Here is a 23,344-nt window from a genome sequence, read left to right as displayed (position 1 = left end):
TTTCACTTCTGTGTGCGTCCTGGTGCTGTCATGAAATATCATGTGGAGTTCTCCTAGGGCTGATAAGCCACCCTCAGCCCCTAAAGATAGCTCTGTCTGTGCCTTAGTGCTTTCCAAGAAAATCCCTGTCACTGTGCAGTGTTATGCATTTCCTTTCAAACCTAGTCATTTGCATTTTTCACCTTTGAAAAGGCAAATTTGCTTTGAAAAGTGTAATGAAATGAGCCCAAATGAAAAATGGGCCCTCAGGAGGGCTGGTGCCTGCATGGGGCTTTAATTAAATGATTAGATGGCAATTCGATATGACCAGCATCATGTTATCGTTTAGCTTTGGAGGGGAAACAGCAGCTCGACCTTTAGCAATACTGAAAGATAACATGAACTTTGCTTCCGACTGTGACAGAACGATCTACAGAAGGGCTTTTTCTAGTTTTCTCTTCTTCTCTGCCTAGCTCGGTGCCGAAGCTATCATGGTTCCTCGACTTCCTCTCCTTGTTCAGGCCATGTCCCTTCATGCTTTATGACTACACTGTCTGCTCCTTCTGTCTGGAGTCCTCTTTTGACTACTGCCTTCTCTAGTGAAACTTTTAAAATTCTTTCAGTCCCTAGTTCTCTTAACACCTCTCCATTTATCAGAATCCTTTGAAATTCCCCTAGCCTGGGAGCTAATTGTTGTCTCTCACCGTTCAGAGATTTACGAGCTACACCTTGCCTGTCATCTGCTTTTGTAAATAAAGTCAAATTGGAACATCAAGTTCGTTCATTTGAACATTGTATCTGCCTTCGCTCTATTCTAAAGTGAAAAGTTGAACAGTTGTAACAGACACAACTGCCCTCAAATCTTGGAATATTTACTATTTAGTATTTTTTTTTTACAGAAAAAACCTGCCCACCTAAGCACTTTATTCCATCTTCATCAGCGAGTTAGTGACTGCTAGCTGCAGGAAGCCAGGAACTTTTAGTTTCGTTCACTGTTGACTGGCTAGCAACAAACACACCCTTGATACATGGAAGGGTTTCAGAAAATATCACATGTACATTTTGGTTGTGTTGATTCAGTGAGCTGATTGAGACTGAAATCCTTTAAGATCCTAGCATGAACTGGGCATTTAATGAAGTCTCGTTTGCTGGGTATCTGTGCTCTCTCCCTCAGACCCACGTAACCTGGTTCTCTTGTTTTCCCTCAGCATTTCATTTTCTTTCTTTTTGCTAGACGTAGTGTTACTGGTCACTTGGTTTCATACGTTTAGGTTCCTTTGCTCACCACTCACCAAATCAAAGGAGGCCATCTATTTTGGTAAAAAGGAAAACATAGACTTATTTAAAGGTAGCTCCAAGGAGATGGGGGGACCCATTTGCCTCAAATCACTATCTCACCATGTATAGGTGGGGAAGGGTCCTTTACAGCAAGGAACAGAGGGGAGGGGAAGCACAGAGAGGTAATGCCAACCTCTAAACTTCTTATGTCACCCTCAGCCATCTTCATCAACGCCTCCTCTTCCCTAGGGAATGGAAACCGGCTCCTCCTCCTGGTGTCAGTATCTGCCTGTTTTGTGATTTCATCCAGGCTAAGAGAGGAGGGAGTGTTGGTTATGTGCTCAGGAAGAGAAAATTTGAAGTTGCTTGTCTTTATTTTTTTTTTTCGGTACCGGGGATCGAACTCAGGTCCTTGCGCTTGCGCAGCAGGCAGCGAAACCACTGAGCTAAATCCCCAGCCCGGTTGCTTGTCGTTAAAAGAAAGCAAAACCTAACTTTCAAAGTTCTATTTCATAGTGCTGGTTAGATTAAGATGAATTTTTTAGGTATACATGAAAATATCAAATCGACCCCAAAGTTTGATCTAATGATCTCTACTTGTCATTTTTACCTAATACCTAATAAAAACTTAGTATATTCCTGGCATTATGCTAAGAGCTTCATATCCCTTGCATTCTGCCACCCTTGGGAGGCAGACAATACCCTTATTCCCATTTTCCAGAGGCACAGACAGGGCAGGCATGCAGGCCGGTTATACAAGTCCTGTCAATCCGAGGCCTAAATCCTGTTTTCTGAGTTCTAAAACTTGCCTCGTCTCCATTACATGGACTAAAGGCCTCCTGGGCCATTTTTCAATTCATAAAAGAAAACAAAGCATTATTTCAGGGAGCTTCTGAAAGTATCTGTCTCACCAGTAATTACAGATTTTTATGTAAGTTTCTCTACTGCCTCTTAAAACTTGACTCTTGAAGAAAAGGTGCTTTTGCTTCTAGAGCCATAAATTTGCACTCACCTGAACTAATTGTAGTGGCAGGCCCAAGTCACGAGACAAGGCACAGGTGCCCATGGTGGGACCACGTCATTGCTAAATGGATGAGACCTGAATCAACAAAAACCACAATAAAACCAGGACTGCTAAGATATCCTAGGTTTATGCAATAGCAACTTGAATCTGTGTGTTTCATAACCTGAGCTAGAGATGAAATCAGTACTCAAGATTGAGAAACCAAGATAGGAAACTATTATTTGGGGTACCTTATAGTTGCCTTTTCAGATTCCGTTACTGTAAAACATGCAAGACACGGATTGTTGGTCTGCTGTGTTTGTGGTGGTAGCCTCAGGACCAGGAGCAGTTCCTCTGCTAACTTTGTACACTGTTTGAGGGCTCCACGGGGAAGACACCCAACAGGTGTAAGGACATATAAACAGAGATTTAGTATAAGGAATGGGCTCATGTGTTGCAGACAGTGGCAGGTCCCAAGTTCTACATTTGGCAAGCTGGAGATGCGGGAGAGAGGATGTGTAGCTCTAGTCTAAATCAAAAGGCCTGCCTGGGACCTAGGAGACAAAACTGTGTAGGTTCCATTCTGAAAGCCAGCAGTCTTGAGACTTACGAAGAACCAGTACTTCCATCTGAATCTTAAATCTGAACAAGACCAGTGTCCCAGCTACAGCAGGTGGCCAAGCCAAGTTCCTCTTTAGTCTTCTCGTTCTGTTCATGCAACCGATGGGATGAGCCTCACCCATCTTAAGGAGGGCAATTTCTTTTCCTCAATCTACAGATTCTAATATTCATCTTATCCAGAAACACTGGCATCATCAGACCCAGGGCAGTGTGTACCTAAATATCATGTTGACCCCTAATGTCAACCATCACAAGTCCATCCTATGTCAGCGTGGTACTTGCACACAGGCCCATACGCTCTACTTAATCTCTCAATATAGATGATCATGAGATCATAATTCCACCCAGCGCAATACATCATCCTATGTAAAGCCCAAAATGCACTGATGCTTTCCCTAGAAGAGAAGGTAAAATTATGGAGTGATGTTTAGTCTTCTTGATATACCGTAACTAAATTCTGTGCTGTAAAAATTAACAATACGTAGGCCCAGAGTAGTGGCACATGCCAGTAATCTCAGTATTTTGGAGGCTGAAGCAGAAAGATTGCTTTGAGGGAAGCAAGTTCAAGGCTACGTGGCAAGAGCTTGTGCTCCTAAAGTACCAAAAAATAAAAACATAACAATAGTGAAATAGTGTAAATAACGTCATTATGTTGTATGGTATGTGGTAAGGAAGAATGAAAAGAAAGAGTACAAGGATGCAGATATCAACAAATAATGAAATAAGGAGGGAATTCTTAGGACAATTGCAGTCTTCTGTTACTGATCATGTGTTAGTAGCTGGTCTTTATAACCACCTCTTTACTGTTACAAGGTACATATCCTCTTTGCCTTTGGCACATATCTGAGCTCGTTTGTGGAGTAACTGAAATCTTTCCTCCAGAAGGGTCTGGGCCACTAGGGGTTATCCCTACCAAGACTGGGTTGTGGTAGTTTTCCACTGGCCTCACTCACAGGTTGTAGTTAGCCATGCCAAGAAACACCCGGGGAGATTGCCTGTGTTCTGGACAGTCCCTTTGTGCTCCTCTTCATGGAGTGATACCACCTTTGCCTGGGTTGTCTGGATCAGTCATTGCAGCCAGCACAGTGTTTCTTTTCTTGCTTGTTGATTCAGTTGGATGAGGAACCTGAAAATGGCCAGGCAAGTCTTCAGTTGGAGTTCAGTGCAATCCTGTGAGTCTCCAGGGGAAGCATTTCTCCTTCTGGAACTAAGATCTCTAGGCCAGCCAGTAGAGCATAATGATTGCAGGAACAGAAAAAACAAAAACAAAAAGCTTGCTAGGGTATCACTGGGGATAACTGTGTGTGATGCTGCCCTCACTGACGCCCTTGATTCTTGGACTCATGTGGCTCTGGGAGAGGCTCCTTGGCTATGAGAAACAGCAGCATGTATTATCAGTTGCTGGTGCAGAGCATACACAGCCTTCTGGAAAATCTTGTTCCAGTCATGCATGATATTGCCATCAGCCTGATATTGTAATTGAGTCTTCAGAAAGTCCTTCCACTGTTTTATCGAACTAGCTGGATGGACAGGGAAATAATAAGACGAAAGAATTCTGTGGGCATGAGTCCTATGCCACACTTCTGTGCTGTAAAGTGAGTTTCTTGATTAGAAGCAATGTTGTGTGGACTACCATGTCAGTAAGCCTTCCTGTAAGTCCATGAGTGGTAATGTTGGTAGAACCATTATCTTGATGGGTGTCTCAAGTTATATGGTATCTTAATAGCTCAAAGTTAAGCATTTCTCTATTAAAGCCAAGTAGCAGGCTGTGAGTTTTTGCAAAAAGAGAATATCTAGCTGTAGAGATCTCTGCTCCAACTTCCAACGATGATGCATGCCAAAGGATCTAAACAGCATCCCTGTCTGCCACTGACAATACAAGCTGCATTGGATCTGCTGGATCGTATGGCTCACGAGGCACTTTGAAGAGTGATCTCTTGTTTTGGATCCCACTCAAAAGTATTGGGCTGGTACAACACACTCAAGTGAGGAATATTTTATATCCAGAATTCAAAGAGGACCACTAGGCATTTCCCCTCCTTTTGGTTGTAGAAAAGGATAGATGCAGTGACTTATTTTTCACTATAGAAGGGATATCTTGGTGTGTCCTATAGCACTGAACCCCTGGAAATTTCTTGGAGGTAGAAAGCCATTATATTTTGTTATATTGACTTACTATCTTCTGACTTGCAAGTTCTTACCAATGAGTTTAAACTATTTGCAACTTCTTTCTTAGTTGGTCTAGTTCACCTAAGTTATCAAGGTAATCGGTCAGTGTGACATCTTTTAGAATGGAAAAGAGATCAAGATTCCTTTGAATTAAATTATGACATAGGGCTGAAGGGTTGATATACACTTAGGACAGGAAAGTGAACATGTATTGTTGTCCTTGTCAGCTGAAAGAAAACTGTTTCTAGTAGTCCTTATTGCAAGGCATGGATAACAGCAGAATTGCTGGATCAGTAGCCACAATCAGGTAGCAGAGATCATAGGAGTTCACTCAAGCATTGAAACCATATCTATAATAGCATTGAGTCACCATGCTGGTTGCACTTCTGATAACATACTGGCTTTCTCCAAAGTTTATCTGTATTTTTGCTCAATCAGCTATACAAATAGGTGAGTTAAATGGGGATTTGCCAGGAATTACTAAGCAATTATCACCCTTCATTATGGTACTGATCTCTGCAATCTTTCCAGGAGTGAGATACTGTCTTTTGTTTATTGGCTTCTTAGTAGAGGCAGTTCTAGTAGCTTGGACTTGGCCTTTCTCACCATAATTATTCTTACTCCATAGCTCAGGGAACAATGTAGATTCTGCCAGTTCCTGAGTAAATTATTTCAGTTATGTATTCTGAATCTAAGAAAATCACCACTGAATGGGTTCAGAGACCCACCGTGAGATTGCCTGAGCTAAGGCTACACTGATTACCTGATATCTATCCATAGCCCTAATCCTAACTCCTAATCCAGCTGGTTGGCCACACTGACATTTTGCTTCTGGAGTTGGTGCCAGTTCAGAGCTAGCAGTCTCTGAAAATTCTGAATATTTCTTTTTTTCCAAGCACGCAGTTACCCTGGTAAAAATCTGTAAGTGCCGTTGAAGGAGATTTGGAGAAAGTTTAACAGTGTACATTTTTAGCAGTTCATTAGAATCCTTCTTGAAGGGGACCCAGCTTCCCCTTCACTCAGAGTATTCTAGGTCTGTAAATTGGTTGAGGAACTGTGATCATTTCTTTATGATTTAATTTAGACTTTGTTCAGTTGACCTAGAACTTTTCTATTTATACAGATCAAGCAATTCCCTTCTAGGAGCACAGTGATCAATTACCCAGTGCCATAGTTCTCCAGGAGTCTATTTTGATTGTGGCTTTGGCTCAGCTGTTCATTGCGGTACCTTCAGCCACCTTGACTTTGGTGGTTGCTTGCTGCCATTCGTCCCTCCCCCTCCCCAGGATCTAGTTATTATATTGCATTTAGGTTTCCCAATTTAGTGACTGCAGTTTCCACGTAAGATCTGTCTTACTGAAGTGATTATGGCATTCTTCCAGGATGCTGGGTCTCCTCTTGCAGATTTATTTCTCACAGTGTTGGTGAAAGGTAGGTCTCCTAGACACTCCCACTAGGGTTACGTATTCATTCTGACATTCCAATCTTCCTGCCTTTGAATTCTTTTTTCTACATTAAACTAAGATAACTCCAGCTTGCTCACTGTAGGACACTTTTTATTCATATTTTAGTGTACTAGCCAAAGAGACTTTTAGAGCCTTTTCTAACTCCACGACCTACAACATTTAATGAGAAATCTCTGCTTAGTCATCTCATATCAAAAAACTCTGATCTAGTGTATGTTCCTGCCACCATTATCCTATACCCTATGTGTCCATTCTCACCCTGGGCTTATGTTTGTGTAAATTAGAAAACTAAAGTAGTTCTTTTGGAGTGCAATGTGCTGTACTTCATCATGGAGGGAGCTTGGTACCTCATCTTTAGATCCATAATTCTAAGTCTAGAAACAAAGAGGGGTAGTGGGGTGAGTCCTGAGGAGAATAAACATTGTCTTAGGAAGGACCTGCCTCAGAGGTGGTCCCTCAGGCAATGTAGGCTTAATCCCTTCAAACAGGAGTAAAGAGAATATTTTCCCCTTAAGATAGGGAGACATCTTCTATGAGTAAAGAAAATTCAGCAGAATTTAGAGGCTCAGTGTCCTTATCTTAAAGTTTTTCCTACACTTTCCCATTCCCACTTTCAAAAATCCCATTCCTTCCAAGGAATGTCCCCACTTTAACAGTGGAATCCCCACCAGGCTGGGAGGGAGTTCAACTGGTAATCTATGCAAGATGAGGATGTATATTTGGCTTTTAGCAACATCAGCCATGGAGCTGTAAGAGAAGACGGTCTTCCTGAGGGCACACACAGAAACTTTTAAGTCATTTTTGTGGGTGGAAATTTAAATCTCTGAGCTCTTACTTTCTTTTCAGCTGCTATACTTATTCAGGGCCAATAGGAAGATCCAGCTACTCTCATGACATTCATAGTTTATCAGAAGTGTTAAAAAGTACCGTATGCATATTCACCTACCTTCCTGTTTTTTTGTGCATAGTTAGTGGAGAGTATGATATTGTATTTTCCATATCTCAGTCACTAGGCATTCATAGACAATCAGTGCTTTCTTTACTAGTGGAAACAGAATCATTAATGTTTTGAAGTCTAATTAGATTAGAAACCCAATTCCAGAAGCCCCATGATTAATTCAGAAAAGTTATCCTTCATATTCTGTTCCTCTGCACCACTCTTGGCACCAGAATCTGTATTAGTGAGGGATTTCCAGAGAAACAGAGTCAGCAGGTCATATTGCAGGGCTTAATTCACATGATTATGGACACTGAGATGCCCTAAGGTCTGCACTCTGCAAGCTGGAGACCCATGAGAGCTGAAATACTACCAGTCTGAGTCCAAAGGCCGGAGACTACAAGAGCCTCTGATGGTGGTGGGAAACCTATAGCATGCATGCTGTCTGTAGGAGAAAAGATGTTAATTTATGAGTTGTTTTTTCTAAACTAAAAGCTCGGTATCCAGGTTTAATTGCAGGGTTGGCACTTTACGATAAATAAGGGGATTTTGGGTTACAGTTTGGGCGCTCGTCTCTAAAAAGTTTGACATCATTGGCCTATGCTATAAGCTCTAGTCTAAAAGCTGGCAAACTCTAGACTTCAGAAAAGCTAATGTTTCAGCCCAAGATCAGGAAGGACCAGTATCCTAGCCCCGCTGTTTAGGTAGGAGGAGTTCCCTGTCACCCAGCTTTTTTTTTTTTTTTTTTTTCTATTAAAGTTTTCTTTCAAGTGATTGGATGAGGCCCACCCACATTAGTGAGAGCAATCTGCTTATTCAGTCCATTGCTTTACTGGGTATGTGGATCTAATTCTGAAACACCCTCCCAAACACGACCAAACAATGTGTGTCCCACTGTCTGGGCTCTCTATGGCCAAGTGACTTTGACCCAGAAAATTAAGCACCATGTACTCTATAAATACGTGATGCTTTAATGTAAATAAGAGAATTCAATGAATGTAAAATATTTAGAGTAGTGATTAAACTAGAGTAAGTGCTAAATATTTTCTGAGTTGCCCAAAGGTTTTTGAAGTATTCTTGAACAGGGTTGGCTTATAGCTAATCATATCTAACATGGAATGTAACATTTCGTATGTGGACACTTGGCAAGAACCTTTCATTTCTAATATTATCTGTGAAAACACTCCATGATTAGGGTGTACTGAAGATATTTTTTTGCTTTCTGTTACTTCTCTGTAAAGAATAATTACTAACATATTATTAGAACTTTCACATGTGGTCATAATTGTTGCTAGGATTGATTTAGAGCCAAACATTTCTATTCCATGTTACTGTGTGTGTAGGAAGAAGAGTTTTTGTGTACACATACATATATGTGCATGATGCCTACATATATTTTAGAGCCGCCCTTATGCTATTCTACCAATGCTTTGGTATTCATTTCTAAAAACAATTACAATTTGAGAGGAATTTTATGGAAAGCAGAATTGTTGAAGTAATACCTATCTTTTAGTGCTCTGCTCTTAATCAACCCCTAGGGTGAGGGAGATTGGAAAACTAAGAAAAGAAAATATAACATAATTCTTACCCTCAAACAGTTGCATCGGCTACAAAGATAGCCATATAACAATTGACTGACCATACAAGAACCATAAGGAATTAAATATAAAGTATGTAATATTGATGGTAAGCACAAATGTAATTCAGATGAGTAGGAATCAGTATTACTGGTCAAGTTGAAGGAGGTTGGTCCTGGAGTAATTATATTTCCATCCTGGAAATTTACATTAGCCTTTTTCAGTATCCTGCTAAAATTGCCTCCTTGTTCGTGTTTCACCTTTGCCACCGGCCACAGCCTTTGGACAAGTCCTGCCCTGCACTGAAGAATTCACATTTGTGATGTAGCTCCTCTTGCTGTCTCTTGTAAATCTCTCACAGATAGTACTAGCTTGCAGAAAGTGATTTTTATGGACTCGGCAGCAGGCTAGTTTCAAACTAGATTACTTTTGAAGTTAGGAATGTAGGCGACCAGTAGAACACTGACTTAAAAAGAAGATTCAGACTGGGATTTAATATATGTCAAGGAAAAGAAATCAGAGCTACGAATAGATGGAAATTCTTTTCTGACAGCCCATGGCTGCTTCTATCTTGAACTTGCATAGGTGACCATGTAGGTGCTGGTGTTCATTTGTATCATCTTATGAATATTTTCTGTATGTGAATGTTTCCTAGGGCTGCCATAACAAATTACTGCAAAATTGATGTTTTTATTCAAGAGAAATTAATTTTTCCAGAGCTCTGGAGGCTAGAAGTCGGACGTCAAGTTGTTGCAGGGCCATGCTCCCTCTGCAGGCACTAGAGGAGAGTTCTTGGCTCTTTTAGTTCATCGTGGCTGCAGGTGTCTCTGCCTGTGGAATCATAAGTCCAACAGCTGCCTCTGTCCTCATGTGCCCTTCAGTGTGGTTTTCTTCCTCTGTGTGTGCCTTCTGGTCTTTTTTTTTTTTTGGTACCGGGGATCGAACTTGGGTCCTTGTGCTTGCGCAGCAGGCGGCAAAACTACTGAGCTAAATCCCCAGCCCCCCTTCTGGTCTTCTTATGAGAACACTTGTCATTAAAGTTAGAAGCCACCTCATTAATCCAGAGAGATCTCATCTTGAGATCTTTCACCTGATTTTAACTGCAAAGACCTTTTGTCCAAACGGTTACATTTATAGTTCTTGGGGGTTACAGCTTGGACATATCATTGGAGGATTGCAATTCAACCCACTTTTCTTACCCTTTCTGGTTCATGGTTCCTTTAGGGAGGAGAAAGAAGCTGCAGTTTTGCTAGTAAAACACTGCCGAGACCCAAAGTTACAGGGGTGCTTTTGTGAAGAAATGTGAGTGGCATGACTAATTTTCAGAGTACGTTAAAAAAATTTTGTATCAGTTGCTCTTCTATTGCTGGATAAGCACCACACTGAACAAAAACAAGTGTAAGTCTTTCCCTGATTTATCATTGAAATCACTTCTGTTAAATTAATACTTTAGGAAGGTATTGAGTGATTGTTCTACTTTTACTACTCTACTAGCTCTCTTCATTGCTTCAGATACCATCTAGAGCATGAGTCATGAAACAAGTACTTTTTTCTCCATCCAATATCAAGTCTGAAGAGCAAGGCTGATTTTGGAGGAGGATTTTTTCTATTTTGATACATTTACCCCTCATATTCTAAGTGTATACTTTAGGGTAAGGCTGTCAGAACTCCACAACGGGACGAACATGCCTACCTTGCTTCATCTTGATCGCTGTAGCCAGTTCAGTACTTGGCTGATATTACTCAATGTCTTTGTTGAATGACTAATGTTCTAAGAAGATCATAGTTTTCAAGTGGATTAAATGATGTAGTTTGAGAACAAATATGGCCGCTTTCTACTGCTTGTGCACTTAATTCTTTCTTCACTCGGGGATTGGCAGTGCCATTTGCTTCAATATGTAGTTTTTTGATTATAACATTAAAAGGACAAGTCAAAGAGGGTGCCTTAATTATTAAAGGAATCCGAGAGCCCTGCACTTAAGATCCAGAGTTAGGTTTGTGCCCAGAACCTTACTGGCTTTTTTTATGTTTGTGGGGCAAGTACCTAACTTACCTGACACTCTTGAACAGTGATGGTGAAGCTTTTAGAGCTTTCAATGATAACCAACAGCTGGTTGCAACATGGGTGCCATAGGTTCGCCACCATGGCTCCAGATTGTCACATATTGTATTTGTTTATTCAGCAAATGTTTGAGTATCTGCTAGCCAGAGGCCAGGTACTATTCTAATGCTGATCAGAAAACAGTGAGCAATGTAGACAAATGTTACCATCCTCGGGATTTCTACCTAGTACAGGGAAAATGATTGTAGATACACAAATAATAGAATGCTAAAATGTACCAGATAAGTGCTATGGGGGAAAAGGGTGGGGATACAGAGTTCTGGGAGTGAGAAGGTGATACGGTTTTGAGTAAAGACCTCACTGAGACGCGATGCTGGATAAGCATCTGAAGGAGTTGGAAGAGAATGCCTATCTGTGTCTGGAGGAGGTGCCTCGCATGCAGGAAAGAGAAGGTGGAGAGTCCCTACCGTGGGTGTTGTCCTGTGTTCCCACATGCCCCGGCTGTACCGAGGCCCTCATCCCTCAGCTGTAGGAATGCGCACCGATGATGCTCAGCTGAATCTTCACTATGAATGGCCCTCAACTGCAGAAAGCTATCTCTGCCCAGGGATCTTCTCTCCCCAGCAGCAGCCTGCATGGAATGAATGAGTGACTCGTGCATGTGGGAGTCCAAAGCCTGGGTTCCTTCCCTCAAGGCGGTGGTGCACTTCTGCAGTTAACATCTGTGAAGTGAGTTTCTCTGGACTAAGGCCAAGGTGCCCATAAGACTTCCTCTCTCTCTGGAGGCCCTAAGGCAGAATCCATTTCTGTGCCTTTTCTAGTTTCTAATGGTCACCTTCACTCCTTCGCTCATAGCTCTCTTCTTATATCTTCAAAGACAGCAACAGTGGGACCAGTCCTCTTCACATTTTATCTCTTGGACCTCACTCTTCTGCCTTCATCTTGCTTTTGAAGGACTGTTGTTGAAAACATTAGGTGTTCAGACTAGACATATAATAGTCAAGATCCCAGAAACCCAACAGAAAAACAAAATTCTACAGGCAGTTAGAGAAAAGAAACAAATCACCTACAAAGGAAAGCCCATCAGAATCACGGCAGATTTCTCAACGCAAACCCTCAAATCAAGGAGAGCCTGGAGTGAAGTATTTCAAGACCTAGAAGAAAATAACTTCCAACCTAGACTGTTGTATCTGGCAAAATTATCTTTCAAAATCGATGGGGAAATTAGATACTTCCATGACAGAACACCTGAGAAATTTCGTGAACACCAAACCAGCACTCCAAACAATTTTAAGCAATATCCTAGAAAAAGACACTGAAGGTCACAACTCCACGAGGCCCAGCAGAGAGAAGGCACCACGCAAGGCAAGACACTAAAATGAAAGGGGGGAAAATAAGAAATAAAAGAGCCAACAAGAGTAAAACATCATGACAAGGATGAGCCAATATCTGTCAATTATAACTATCAATGTTAATGGCCTCAATTCACTAATCAAAAGAAATAGACTGACAGAATGGATTAAGAAGCAAAACCCAGCAATATGCTGTACACAAGAAACACACCTAACTCAAAAGGAAATCCATAGACTGAAAGTAAAAAGATGGAAAACAGTTCTCCACGCCACAGGAACCCAGAAAAAAGCAGGCGTAGTAATCTTATTTGCAGACAAAGTAGATTTCAAACCAAAACTAATTAAGAGAGACAAAGATGGTCACTACATCCTTGTGAAGGGAACAATCCAAGAGGAAGAGATGACAATCCTAAATATATATGCACCAAATACAAATGCCCCCAACTATACAAAACAAATATTAATGGACATGAAAAACCAAATAAGCACTAATAAAATTGTAGTGGGGGACCTCAACACCCCTCTATTACAAATAGATCAACTAGAAAAAAATTAACAATGAAATTCTAGAACTGAACCAAGCTATTGAACAAATGGACTTAATAGATGTTTACAGAGTGTTCAACCCCACAAAATCAGAATACACATTCTTTTCAGCTGCACACGGGTCATTCTCCAAAATAGATCACATGCTAGCTCATAGGACATATCTAAGTAAATGTAAAAGAATCAAAATTATCCCCTGTATATTATCAGACCATAGTGCAATACAATTGGAGATCAATAACATAAGAAACCGCAAAAGTCCCACAAACATATGGAAATTGAACAATACCCTCCTGAACAACCAGTGGGTGACAGAGGAAATTAAAGAAGAAATTAGACAGTTTCTACAAGTAAATGATAATCCCAGTACAACATACAGGAACCTGTGGGACCCAATGAAAGCAGTTCTACGTGGGAAATTCATAGCAGATGGTTCAGAATAATCTGATTTTAAGGCCAAGTGAATAGCAATCTTGGTTCCATCTGCAGCGTTAGTACCTCTTTGATCTATAGTTTATTCTTAGGTTCGGATCCTTAGGTTCAGATATAGACATCTTTGGCAGGCTAATTTCTGCCATCCACAGGTGGGAATATGAGCACAATGTCCATGGTATAAGACGTAGTGTAGATACAGAGTAGAAAGCAGAGTAGCTACGCATGAGGCAAGGTAGATAGATACGATATTGGAAAGTCATGGAAGTTCTTTTCTGATTTTACTTTTCTCAGTAAATAAATATGTAAGATCAACAGCTGAGAGATACCAAGGACATAAAAGAGACAAGCAGTTATCCACATCATCTAAGAGGATGGGGTAAGGTTGCCATGACAAAATAATGATACTGTTAGACAGTACTCAAGGCTCTTGTCATTTCTTCCTACCTCAGGGTTGTTGCCAGGGTTGCAATGGATTATGAATACTATACTTATAAATTCTTTCCTTCTTTCTTTCTTAGTACTGGGGATTTAATCTAGGGTCTGCATACTGAGCTACATCCCCAACCCTTTTTAATTTTTTTTTTGCTGTTATTTTGAGACAGGGATTTACTAAATTGCTGAGTTGCCAAAGCTAGCCTCAAACCTATGATCCTTCTGCCTCAGACACCCAGTGATGAGATTACAGATGTGCACCATCACCTCCAGCTATAAAAGTTAACTTCTAGTATTTGTTTACCAGCATTAGTTCCTGATCTATATTTTAATGTGCATAAACTATGTCCTCATGCCAAGGCTAGGAGACAGGTACTGGGATGTCATCTCCATTTGAATGATGGAGACGTTGAGGTCTGGAGGAGTAAAGTGCCTAAGATGTCCCAGCTGGGCACTGGTAGAATTGAGATGTAAACCCAGGCAGTCTGAAGTCAGAGACTGCACATTTCACAACTGCTGTAGTTCTGGTGATGAAGCTCCCACGGTTCCATGCACAATGCACTCGTTCCCCAGGGTGATGCTTCTGGAAGGTGATAGAGCCTTTATCAGTGGGGACCTAGCAGGAGTTCTTTAAGTCATTGGAGGCCTAAATTGGAAGAGAACAGTAGCATTATAGACCCTTCTTTTTCCTCTCTTTGCTCCCTGGATCCTCTTGAGGTGAGCAGTTTTGCTATGCTACTTGTTCTAGCCATGATATGCTTGCATCCTCACAGTCCTAAATGACTGGTCTAACCAACCGTGGTGAGCCAAAGTAAACCTTTTCTCTTTATAAGTCGATCTCAACTATTTGTTACAGTGATGGAAAACTGCTTCACACGGCCCCTGCTCAGTTCTTTTGTCTACTTCATGTATTAAATTTCCATCCAGATTTTGTCCTTGCAGAAATAAGACCAGTGACTTCTACTAAAAAGGAGACTAATATCACTTACTCCATCTAATATAGGCAGGCACTGGATATCCTTTGAATAATTAGATATGGTGAGAACATAATGAATAGTTAAAAACATGAATCTTGAAATCAGAGTATTGTTCAAGTCCTAGTTCAGACCTTTACTAGAAGCATCATGATATTTATTAAGTTGAGGCCTCAGTTTCATTATGTGTGAGATGGGGTTAATAATTGTCCCTGTCTTAAAGGATTGCAGTGAGGATGAATTGAAGCAGTGTGTGCAGGAATCCCTTGGTCTTCCACTGAGAAACCACATAAGTGTGAGTTGTAATTCTGGTAGATAAATGCTGTGTTGAGAGCAGGTAGTGGGAGGTGATTTCCCAACCTTCCAGAAAAGTATTTCACATGATCAAACACCAAAGCCTTCCTGTTCTCTTTGCCCTAAAATTTGGGAGTTTATTTGGCAGTGAACTCACCCACCCTTGCATTCTCTGTGTTCCACATGTTCTCCATAGGATTTCCATCACGATAAGTCAAGGTCTGGTAAATATGTTTATTATATCTGTGGAAATCTTATGGTACCACTTAGTTATAATGAAGTCATTTTTAGGAATCCAGCCTCACTTCTCAGTTTAATGTGACGTAGCTTAGAACGTTAATCAGCCTTTCACAGTCACGTGCCATTTTCTTCCTGTTTCTTCATTCATTCACTTACCTCATTTATATTTATGAGTCAGGCCCAATGCCAGAGCACTAGGCAAGTGAAGTCTCTTTCAGCCCCCCTTTAGGTTCTTTACTTAGGGCTTTTCCAAGTCTGGCTGGAAAACTCACCAACTCGAATTTCTTGATATGTCCCCAATTTCATACAGCCTATGATAGAAGGGGTGTGGATACTTGCTTCTCTTTGTGGAATTTTTCTCCTTAGACTTTTGCCAGTTATCCCAAGATGAACGAATTTTAGTTTGGAATGCCTTAGGTTACATTTCCTTGGTTTTGATTTTGAGAGGCTCTTGTTAACTTGTCTTTAAAATAACTGAATTGCCAGAATTCAGTTAAATCATGCATAACATTTTATATATTTAATATTTTCAAGAATATTTGTAAAAAATGTCATTTGAAAGTCATAACCATACGCTTATGACCATTTTAATAATATATTTAATACTATGTATTGTGTCTTAGGCAGTATAAGTGTCATACATATTTGCTTATTTAATTCTTATAAAGCTCATAGAGGTAAATTTATTATCCATTTTTTTCCATTTGTGGAATTTGCGACTAAGAGATTAACTTTTTATCTCAAGGATGCACACAGTTAGTTTTAGAAGTTGTTAAGGTTTAGATCTAGAAAGGTGTGTTCAGATGTCGGGCTTTTGGAAGATGATTGCATCATGGAGGTGCTGTATTCATTGGTGGCTTGATTCAGAGCTGAATTTGCTACTAGGCAGTTAGGTCTGGTTGGCAGAGGAGAGTCGCTGGGGTCATGAATTGGAAAGGTATATCTCCCTCCCCAGTTCTGTGCTCTCTCTCTCTCTCTCTGTGCTTCCTCGGGGTCATCTGACCATGGACTGAAAGGTTGAGCCAAAATAACCTTTCTTCTTCATGTTGTGGCCATCAGATATTTTGTTTCAGCAATAAGAAAGTGACTAAGCCTCTTCTCTAGGTTTCCTGGCTGCAAAGGCCTCGTCCTAACCCCAGGGCTAGACAAGAAAAAAAACAATTTTAGTAACAAACAAAAGCCATGATTGCAGATTTAAAATGATAATTTTGTGGTTCACAGAGTTTTCTAGGGAAAATATATGAAAGATCTGCCTCTTTTCTCCTCGTTCTCTTCCTTTTTCCTTTCTTCCTCCTCTTCCCTTCTTCTTGCTCCTCCTCCTCTTCCTCTCCCAGCTCCCTCTCTCTCTGAGCTAACTTCCTTCTAATAGGCCCCACCTACTACAAGTTTCAGCTCCTCCTAATAGCCTCATAGACTGGCAATCAAACCTTCCACTCGTGAGCATTTGGGGGATATGTAACATGGCTCCTGTAATATGTAACAAGTGGGAGATATCAAGATCTACTCAAGGGCCAGCCTTGTTATTCCTATGACTGTAGCCTGAAATTCCGCATCTCAGGGGAGCATTCTGATCCTATGATGATGGCATAGACTAAGAATGGTTTGAAAGAGATCATTTTGAATTCACTCGTTAAAACTTTCAGAAGCACGGTATTTTGACAGTACTGAAGATTGAACCCAGGGGAAATCTACCACTGATCTACACCCTCAGCCTTTTATCATTATTATCATCATCATCATCAATATCAATTTAGAGGCAGGGTTTCTCTAAGTTTCCCAGGCTGTTCTGGAACTTGTGCAGTCCTCCTTCCTGAATAGGTGGGGATTATTTATGTGTTCCACCATGCTTGCCAGACACACAGTATTTCATTCTAAACTTTTTCTGTTTTATTCATTAACTGAAATTTGTGATCTCCTGTTACTGTGCTAAGGATATCAAATACCACCTTGAGTTGTTTTTTGCTGGCTTTAGTCTTCACCCTTTAGTGTGTCTGTATTATTAATCAGTTAATATTGAACAAATTATGTCTTGCTTAAAGGTTAGAAATGAATACGCTCCCCTTTTTATTATAATTATTAACATATACTGTACAAATTAGTGGAATTCATGGTGAGTATGCTCTCTTGTATTTGTTTTACAATTTATCTTGTTTTCAGATTTTATTCTTCTGTATATTTTAATTTTAGGGCAATTACATTTCAATTAGTCTTTAAAAATAATCTTCCTTGGTTGATGAATATTTACATTTCTCATTTTAATTCAGTTGCAGCTTTAATTTGTATATTTTAGAAGGGAAATAATTTAAAATGTTTCCCTGAAAGTGAAAGATGGATCAGTATATATATGCAGGTAACCAGTTACTTCCTTTAGCATTTAATTTGCTGGCGATTTGACATTTCAGCCAACAAACAAACATAGTGGTTATTTGTTACAAAAGATGAGTATAGATTAAAAATCAAATTAACCAGAATGCGTGTTGCTCAAGTACTCTTACATGACAAGGGCTCATCTTCATTGTATAGAAATTAAGACTCAAAGTAATCAGTTGTTTCAGAAAGTAAGGCATTTATGAAACCAAGTATGGAATTTGGTTGGGAGGTGGAAGTGGAATTTGTTGTAGAATCATTTTTAAAAATTTTCCACTTTAATACTTTAATACTTTCAATTTTTACTTCATAGGGTAAAGCAGAGTCTCACAGAAAGCAGTAATGTTTTTTAAATATATGGAAAGAGATTCTCATTTGATATTTTAGAGGCTTTATACAAATATATGATGAATAGATATGAAAAACTTGTATAGATTAATAGAAAGCATTAGGTAAATAAATAATCATGATTTAAAGACTTTCTGATTAATGACAGTTGTGATCACTACAAATAATTATTAAATGATTTGTATGTGTTAAGTGCTCCATTGCATTAATCAGCACAATGTGTAAGGAATTGGGAACCATTAGAATCTCTAAGTTACAAAGGAGAAAAGTCCATCTTTGAGAGGTTGATGTGTGTCTAGCACATAGAAATTGTGGCAAGAGTCAGAATTTGAACCACATCTGTCTAAGAACTTATTTTCTGAAATGCTGTGTTTTATTCCCTGTAGACCTATGGTTCATTACTGAGTTGAGAAAATTATCAGGGGTGGCCGTGGGCTGTGGGATTCAAATGGCCTCGACTGGCCTCTTCCTGCCCCACTGCTAACTCTGATCACTCTGGAGAATTCACAGGAGCCTCTGATAAACACTGTCCAGTGGTTTGCCTGCATCCTAAGACATCTTCGGAGGTCATTGTAAGGGTAACAGCGAATAAAATCTGTCCAGAAGGCAATGGGGTGTGCTTTAGTCAAGTGTGGCAAGGCCGAAATAAGAAAAGACCCTGAACATTCCAGGAAAATTAGAGGGCTAAGGCATGGGTCACTGCTTGGGAGCTCTTTCCTGTTCTGTTCAGCAGGTGCTTGACTGCGCTTGCAGTGTGCGTGCGGAACTTCTGAGTGGGACAGAAGATGCAAAGGGACACACCACGTGGGCTCTGTTGCAGGGGAACGTTTAAGAGACTGATTGCAGATGGCACCACCAGGTCTCCTACATTCAGTTCGCGAAGTGCCCTCTTCAGACTTGTCACCTTAGGGACCCGTGCACTGATTTCACTAATGCTGTTGCTGTTCATCTACAGAAGACCCCAGAAAACTGCATTCAGAATTCTTCAGACACACACAAGCTCTGCGTCCACTCAATGCAGGCCCATGTTTTTACCCAGCTTAGCCACTCGAAACTGGCAGTGAACTGACTTGAATTCTCCAATAAAGTAATGCACACATTCAGGGACACGAGATCCATGTCATTGTGGGTAATGACAAGGGTGCCTGGCACATCATTAAAGCAATTCCTGAGCTTTTCCTCGTGCCCCACGCTGTGTCCAGTGCTGCAGCCAGCTCATCACACTTGCCCAATAGAAGCCCATTTTGTTCTTGTTTTCTTAAAAGCGTGACTTGAGGTATGAGACAGAAATTATGTTGCAGTTTGTCTACAATAATGTCTTTTCCTCAACAAGTGTTGAAATTTTTATATATGATTCTACTGCATCAATTATTTGTTTTCTCTCTGCACCACTTATCTAGTTGAAATGAATGATTAAAATGAGTCAAAATGTCATTAAATGCCCTGTGACAATGGTGAGTCCCCTTGAATCTCCTGTTCAGTTTGAGACCAGCCTTTATTAGTCCACAAATTGATGTAGAACAGTAGCAGTTGTGGTGATGAGGACATTTCTAGACTAATCATTGCATACTAGGCATTCTTCCGGTTGTATTACTATATTGAGCTATTAATTATCAACCACCTTACGAAGGAAAAATATGTTATTCTTTCTTCATTTTAGAGATAAGAAAAAACTGGAAATGGGAGTCATTTGTACAAAATTCCACGACAAAGGTGACCCCCTTGTCCAGAAGAGAACTCCAGATTTTCCTTCCCCTCACTATTGCAAGGATATATTCAGTAGATTCTTCATTTAGAAACATAAAAGTTGAGTACTTAACTTTCTCACAGATAATTTTTCATATAAAATAAAGAGGAAAGTTTTGCCAACATCAAGAATATAAAAATCACCTGAAATTGAAGCCTGTAAATAGATGCTTTGTTGCGTGTTATGGCAGGTCCTCAATTTGGGGTCCTATTTCACACCCCCACAACCTTCACTGTGCCTGCTCTTCTTTCCTTGGAAGTTCTTCGTAAAGATGCCTGTGAGAATGAATCGCTTCCTTCTCTTAATCTGATTTATTGCTCTACACAGAGAAAACTACCTGCATATACAGTACTCTAGATCTGTTTTGTTTTTCTCTGAACATAGTTGGACATTTTCTTTTGACCAAAATAATTTTCATCATCTTTTTCTCTGTGGTGAAGAGGGAAAGTGCAGGAAAGACGAGGAGCACTTTTTTGGGTTTTTATGCCATGCTGGCTTTTGTGTTTAGCAATGAATTCGGATCTTCTGATATACTCTAATGTACTTTTACTCTAACCATACTGTATTTTTGCTGATATACTCTTAAGATACTATTACCCTGACTATGCTGTATGATTTACTGATATACTCTGACATACTATTGTCCTAACTATACTGTATGTTTTGCTGTACTGTGCTCTAGGATACCAATTTACTCATATCCATACATGGTCTATTAAGTTTCCCCATTGCATTGATGAGGCTACTGGATTCTAAGCAGAGGCTAAGACTGTGCAGTCGGTAACAGCGGTAAGAATGTGTGTCTGGCCTGTGATCCTGAGGTCCAGCAATTCCTGAGACTGCCCGGCTAAAACAGGTGTCTCTCTGCTGCTGGCCAGCCGCTGGGATATTTGCGTAGTCCTATTAAGAAAAGGCCATTCAGCCCTGCCTGTATTCGCTCCTCACTGCATCTTTTTGTACAGGTAGATTTTCTCCTGCGTCCTGGAAGACCTAACTGGAGACATTACAGCAGCCCTAGCTGGCCGGGTAAGTAGTTCTGGAATTGTCTGAGGCTGTGACTGAAAGGGGATGGAGATTCTTGAAGGTGAATTTCAGAGAATGGGGATAAAGTCCCCAAATCTGCCTCCCCACATGCAGAGTCTGTTTGGGACATCTGTAGCCTGGACAAGGAAGATGTTGGAGAAGTGGTGGTCTTAGAATTCTCCCTAATTTATGTAAACCTGAAGTTAGACCCTGCTTTGGAATGTTCGGTTTGTCTTTTGTGTGTGTGTGTGTGTGTGTGTGTGTGTGTGTGTGGTACCGGGGATTGAACTTGGGACCTTGTGATTGCAAGGCAGACGCTGGCACCACTGAGCTAACCCCTGACCTTCACTTTGTCTTGAGTAGACTCCATAGTGCATGGTGCTGCCATCAATCAGACATTCCCCTGGGGAGTGTCCAAAACTCCCTTCTCTGAGGCATCTTAGGCTTCAGCCTACCTCACCTGCCTCAGAGGCATGTTGTCCATGATTCTGGTTCTTTAATGGCAAAGAAGGAAGGAGTCCTCTAGGGGTTGTCTTTGCCTTTTATTTCTATCTTCATTTAGAAAATGGCTGTGGCTGCCATGGCTAATACTGCATAACTGTAGCCTTTAAAATAGGAAAGTTCTTCCGCAAGTCTCAATTTCATTGTCTCCATTGCTGTAGCTAATTTTACTAAAATGGATAGAAGGACTTAAGAAATGGAATTCCCTGTAAGATCTTGCTTTATGATAAATTTACTTCTTTGAGTAAAATCATCTTTTGAAGTGTCACTTCAAATCTGATAAATCTCTTAAAACAGTGGGAACTCATTAAAACACAGACCTCTAGGAACATCTTGATACCAATAAAGTACAGTATTAGGAAGTCCTGTATGTGTGATCATAAAACTTGATTGGGTCAACTTGATTGGCTTGGGAGTCATCCAGGGAATTGGAGGAGCACACACCCAGGTGTGTCTGGGTGTGTCATGGAGGCGTGACCTTGGGGTCTATACCTGGTCCCTACTCTTTTCTTCTTTGCTGCTCTTCCCCTGCTCGGCTCCCCAGCCACCATGAACTAGCAGATTTGCTTCTCTACACCCTTCCTCCATGATGTTTCTGCCTTGGAGCCAGCAGACCATGGACTGAATCCTCTTAAAATGTGAGCCAAATTAAACGTCTTCTCCTTTGCATTGTGAATGTTGAGTATTGTGTCCAGCAACAATAAAGCTGACTAATACACTATACCCTTGTCAAACCCAGGGAAACCACTATTCTTTCAGTAAATACCCACATGGTTAATGTGACACCATACTACCTTCATGTCTGCATCTTAAATGTCAACGTACACTCTAACTACCTAAGAAGCAGATTTTAACAATCTTGATTAGGGTTCAAGCTCTGCATCTTTCTTTAATAGTTGTGAAACTTTGAGCAAGTATCTTGTCTAAGGCAGTGTTTTCTCTATGAGGATAATAAGACCCTTTCTTACTAACAGGGTTGATAAAAGAAATTAGTAAGACCCTGTGTGAGGTAGGACTTCCTAAATGTTAGAATTCCAATCAGTTTCATGACAGCATCTTGGCAACATTTCTCTTGGGGCACATCAAAAGTTGCAAGAGACTGAGGTGCACAAGCTATGGTTCCCTCAGCCTTTGAATTGTCATATGTACTCTTTTTAGCTGTGTGACCTTGGATGAGGGATGTGGCTTTTCCTCTCTGAGCCTCACTTTTGTCATTTCTGAAATAAAATTGATAATAATGACCCTAAACTATTGGAATTGTGAATTTACTGAGGTTGGTTAGCACTGGTATCAGTGGTCACTCAGGGCCTCCTTGTATTCCTATTAATAGTGGTTTGCATCAGATAGCAGTCACTGTGTTTATTAACTTTGTATAGTTCCATTCCACTGATTGATCAAATAGGAGGCATCAGTTGGTATTAATAGTTTTGTGTTTTTTCATTTTACTACAAAGGCAAGCTTAGATTTTTATATTAAAAAGTACATCTATTCATCCATAGTTAATATTTATAAATAAATATAAACATAAATATATGTAAAAGAGAGGAGACAGAGAGTAGGAGGAGGGGAGGGAAGAGAGGGAGAGAGTGGATGGTCCTTCTGTATTGTCTTACCTATTGAGAATTGGCTGTGATAATTGGCAGCCATTTTTTCCTGGAGCACTTTGTTCCTCTAGAAACCTTGAGTGCTCATCCTCAGCGCGGGGAGAGTTTACTTCCTTGCTCACCTGAGCACCCCGTGAACGTCAGCTGCCAGGAGAAGCCAGGCTGAGCTGCATCTTGCCTGTGATGAGTGTCTATACTTTTTGCATCAACTTATCATTCCTCAGTCCTTGGGAGAGCCAGCTGTCACACCTGGAGGGAAGTTTCCTGGGCTGTAAGTGGAGGCAGAGGAGCATGTTGTGAAACCAGCTGCCATGAAATTGAATTACAGGTGTCTTATTCTTCCAGCCTCAAATGCCCCCATTATGGCATGAGCCTTTCTGTTTGTTTGG

General features: G+C 40.6%; 1 protein-coding gene and 1 pseudogene across 6 annotated transcripts in view; both read left to right on the top strand.

Annotated features, from left to right (window-relative positions):
* Sgcd (sarcoglycan delta) overlaps positions 1-23,344 on the top strand; it is a 959,917-nt gene that overhangs the window by 189,358 nt on the left and 747,215 nt on the right. The window lies entirely within an intron of this gene.
* Positions 20,860-23,344, top strand: part of LOC147822992 (forkhead box protein M1 pseudogene) — a 66,967-nt pseudogene continuing 64,482 nt past the window's right edge. The window contains exon 1 of the transcript XR_015444646.1: positions 20,860-23,344. This exon is cut by the window's right edge and continues 64,482 nt beyond it. The product of XR_015444646.1 is annotated as a forkhead box protein M1 pseudogene (transcript).

Source organism: Heterocephalus glaber, unplaced genomic scaffold (assembly GCF_053883595.1).
Source record: "Heterocephalus glaber isolate CG9 unplaced genomic scaffold, H.glaber_assembly_v1.0 deba00001606, whole genome shotgun sequence".
Taxonomy (NCBI): Eukaryota; Metazoa; Chordata; class Mammalia; order Rodentia; family Bathyergidae; genus Heterocephalus; species Heterocephalus glaber.
Note: the sequence above shows the minus strand (reverse complement) of the source record. Positions and strands in the feature narration are given on the sequence as shown.